Source organism: Chiloscyllium plagiosum, chromosome 20, assembly GCF_004010195.1.
Source record: "Chiloscyllium plagiosum isolate BGI_BamShark_2017 chromosome 20, ASM401019v2, whole genome shotgun sequence".
Taxonomy (NCBI): Eukaryota; Metazoa; Chordata; class Chondrichthyes; order Orectolobiformes; family Hemiscylliidae; genus Chiloscyllium; species Chiloscyllium plagiosum.
This window is the reverse complement of record NC_057729.1, coordinates 57,350,007-57,354,015: the sequence shown is the minus strand read 5'-3', so window position 1 is coordinate 57,354,015 and position 4,009 is coordinate 57,350,007.

Sequence of the window (4,009 nt, the reverse complement as noted above, 5' to 3'; positions counted from 1 at the left end):
GAAGTGGAGGAGATGCACTGGAGTGCATCGTCAACCACATGGGAGGGGAAATTGCAGTCTTTGAAGAAGGAGATCATCTGGGATTTTCTAAGGTGGAATTGGTCATCCTGGGAACAGATGCGGTGGAGTTGGAGGAATTGGGAAAAGGGATGGTGTTTTTAGAACAGGCAGGGTGGGAGTCCAGGTAGCTGTGGGAGTCGGTGGGTTTGTAGTAGATGTCCGTGGTTAGTCAGTTGCTGACCATCCTGTGGTATTGCTAATTCCAATCAAATCCATCCTTGGATATGGGGACCAAGACTGCACACTGCTGCAGGCGTGGTCTTGCTAAATCCTACGTACTTGTAGCAAGAACTTTGTTATTCTTGTATCCTGCAACAAATACACCAACATGCCTTCCCAATTACTTGCTGGGCCTGTCGACTTACTATTCTCCTTGTGTGAATGTATCCAAGTGACACCTTAAAAAATATGACACCTTCAGATTCATTTTGTTTTCTTATTTTTGCTACCAAAATAAAAAGATAATACTACTGCCCGCTATACACCACTTGTCAATTTGTTTCCCACTCATTTAACCTGCCTATTTCTCTTCACAGCTGCCATCCACCTCCTGAGGTTACATTTCCATCCAACTTTATATAACTGACAAACTCAGTCTCTTTGTCTAAGACATGAATGTTGATTGTAAATAACTGAGGCCCCAGCATTGAGCCTGTGATACTCCAATAGTCACAGTCTGCCAACTTGGAAAAAGCCCCATTTATCCTTATTCTGTTCCTGTCTATTAACCAATCCTCTATTCATGCAGGTACATTGCTCCCAATTCCTTGAGTCTTTACTTTTCCTATTAGCTTTTGCATGGCTTTTTGCAAATCCTAGTATACTACATCTCTTGTGGGCTGTTATGATGCAGTAAAATTGTCCTTCTCTCTGGGACAGAAGGTCTGAGTTGAGGCCCATCAGTTCCAGTGGTATGTTATAAAATGTCTGAACAGATTGTTATCTTTTTCAAAAAAAAGATTTACTACTCTGGATGCCCCTTACAAACTTTATTAGTTTATCCTCAAAAAGTCTCATACATTTGTTAAAAACCATTTTCTATCCATAAAACTGAATTGGCTTTGTTTAGTTGTACTATAACTTTCAAAGTACATCAAGACTTTCCTAATAAAAGATACCAGTTCTTTCCACAATCGCCAATATCAAGCTAACTGGTTTAGTTTCCTGTTTTTTCACTTCCTCCTCTATTACATAGTTAACTTTCTTTCACTGGGAATTCTGGAATCTAGTGAGTTTTTGAATATTGAAACTGGCGCATCCAGTATCTTTGAAATTACCTCTTTTAGAATCCTCAAGTGTAGACCTTGGGATGTATTTGCTTTAGACTCTTTCCCATTACTTTCTCTTCTGCTCAGATTAATTATCTCCATTTTCTCACTCGCCCATGGTTACCTTCTACTTCTGGTATGCAATTTATGCCAGATACAGGCAACGTCACCATAATCTTACCAAACAATAAGGCTGATCTCTTATTAGCAAGAGATGATTCTGGCAAGGAGAGACCTCATCACAAGTTCAGCTGATGTAGGAATTGAACCCCTACTGTTGGTATCACTTTAGAATCACAAACCAGCCATCCAGTCAACAGAGGTAATTGACCTTTTAGTGAGGGCTGGTATAGTTGGATTAACCAACAGTGCTCAAGGGTGAGATTTCCTTCCACTGAGGCTGCTAGTCTGACATTCCCGAAGAAGGGCTCATGCCCGAAACATCGATTCTCCTGCTCCTTGGATGCTGCCTGACCTGCTGCGCTTTTCCAGCAACACATTTTCAGCTCTGATCTCCAGCATCTGCAGTCCTCACTTTCTCCTAGTCTGACACTCAACTTGTTAAAAGAGTCCAAATTCTTTAGTGACTGCTGCATGGCCCACCTGAAAACTTTAGCCCACTTTGGTTTTATAAAGAACAATTTGTTGAGCTGTGCACCCTAACCTGACCTTAAATTTGGATGTTTTCCACATGTTTTTCATATTTTTCTCTCCTGGTTTGATGACCTTCCATCTTTTAGTTTTCCCTTTGCCTGTAGTAGGAATGAAGCACAATTTCTGACTGTCACTCCATTCTCTTCCCTTTTGTTTGATTTTAAATTTTTCTCTATCCCATCCTTTCCACCTTATTGATGAGTTTAATAATATTGACACCTCTTTTTGTCCTTTCTACTGGTTCTGGTTGAAATGTTGCTCCATGACACAATTCTTTCCAATCCTGATAATTGATGTGAGTTGCAGAGAAATGGAACTCCTCTTTCCTACATTCCTTCAATCATATGATCTGTTTATCTCCAGGTTAATTTGCATGTAGTTCAGATATCTTAAGAGGTCATGTTCTTTACAGGAGCACCTGGTTCCTGGAGATCTCCAAACAGGACCCACTTGCCTCCCCTTCCCAATCTTATTGCTTCCAATATGGTCCTCATTACTTCTGCCACTTCAAGATGCCACTCAGCATGACATCTCCTGGGTAACAGCCTTTGTGGGAGTCCTAAACAGACAAACATGAGGTTGGAAGAACACAGCAAGCCAAGCAGCATCGGGAGGTGGAGAAGTCGATGTTTTGTGTGTAACCCTTCTTCTGGATCCTAATGAAGGGTCTCAACGTGAAATGTCTACTTCTCCACCTCCTGATGCTGCCTGGCTTGCTGTGTTCTTCCAGCCTCATGATTGTCTGCATTAGATTCCAGCATCTGCATTTTTTAAAAACTCTAACCTGTTGCTACTAGCCTCTCTTATCAAATTCCCAACAGCGACCATATCATATTTCTTCTCTTCTTTTCTCACTCGGTTGAACAGTTTGCTGCCTCCAGACAATCTAATCGTCTCTCTGAAAATGACCCAAGTTTGGAGCAAACTGTACAGATCTGACTCCCACCTGCTTTTTTATCAGTGTCTCCAAACTGCACTGCGAGTCAGAGAGATGTTGGACAGACATATCATACAGATTTTGTATTAATTGCAAAATTATTCTTTATTCAAAAGAAGTCTTCATTTTCATTTGCTGGTACTAAAGCAGTCTGTATTGGCTTTGTGTATCAAAAGAAAAAAAAATTGGAATTTGACATTTCCTGTAGGTGGCATGGTGTCTCAGTGGTTAGCACTGCTGCCTCACAGCAGCAGGAACCCAGGTTCGATTCCAGCCTTGGGTGACTGTCTGTGTGGAGTTTGCACATTCTCCCTTGTATCTGCGTGGATTCCTCCAGGTGCTTCGGTTTCCTCCCACAGTCCCAAGATGTGTAGGTTAGGGTGGATTGGCCATGGGAGATTACCCAGAGTGTTCAGAGATGTGCAGGCTAGGTGGACTATCCATGGGGAATGTAGAGTTACAGGGATTCGGTGGGGCCCTCTTTGGAGGGTCAGTATGAAATCGAAGGGCTGAATGGCCTGTTTCTACACTAGGGATTCTAACAGCAGTTGCAAAAAGTAAAGGCATTTCTTACTCGGGCAGGGGACTATGTACGTACATTGAGACAATGAGAAGGTCTGGACACTGAAAGGAGCCTGGTTATACCTCAGCAAGAGGACCTCAGGCAGTGGCCATTCCCCACTGCTCCTTGGTGGCTGCTAGCCCAAACTTCAGTGCGTCCCTCAGCACATAGTCCTGGACCTTACAATGGCAGTATATGCAAACAAAGAAACCATGTTAATGCCCGGAATCTGATCTGACTCTAAATTAGAGAGCACAGGCAGTTCGCGTTGAGTTTCTCCAGCATCCTGTGGGTTTGCTTCTAGCAGTGCCCTTTATTTTCAGGCACCTGCACACACTGGACCCCCCTCTCTGTCAGCACTGAGGGTGTCCATACACCCCAGCTGCAGCAGCTCACTACCACCTCCGCAGGGCAATTAAGGAAGGGCGATAAATGCTGGCCTGGCCAGCAACAGCCAGGTGCCCCGACACAGCCTTCTCTGCGAAAAAACTCTCCACTTCACCCCCCCCCCACTTCACCCCCTCCACT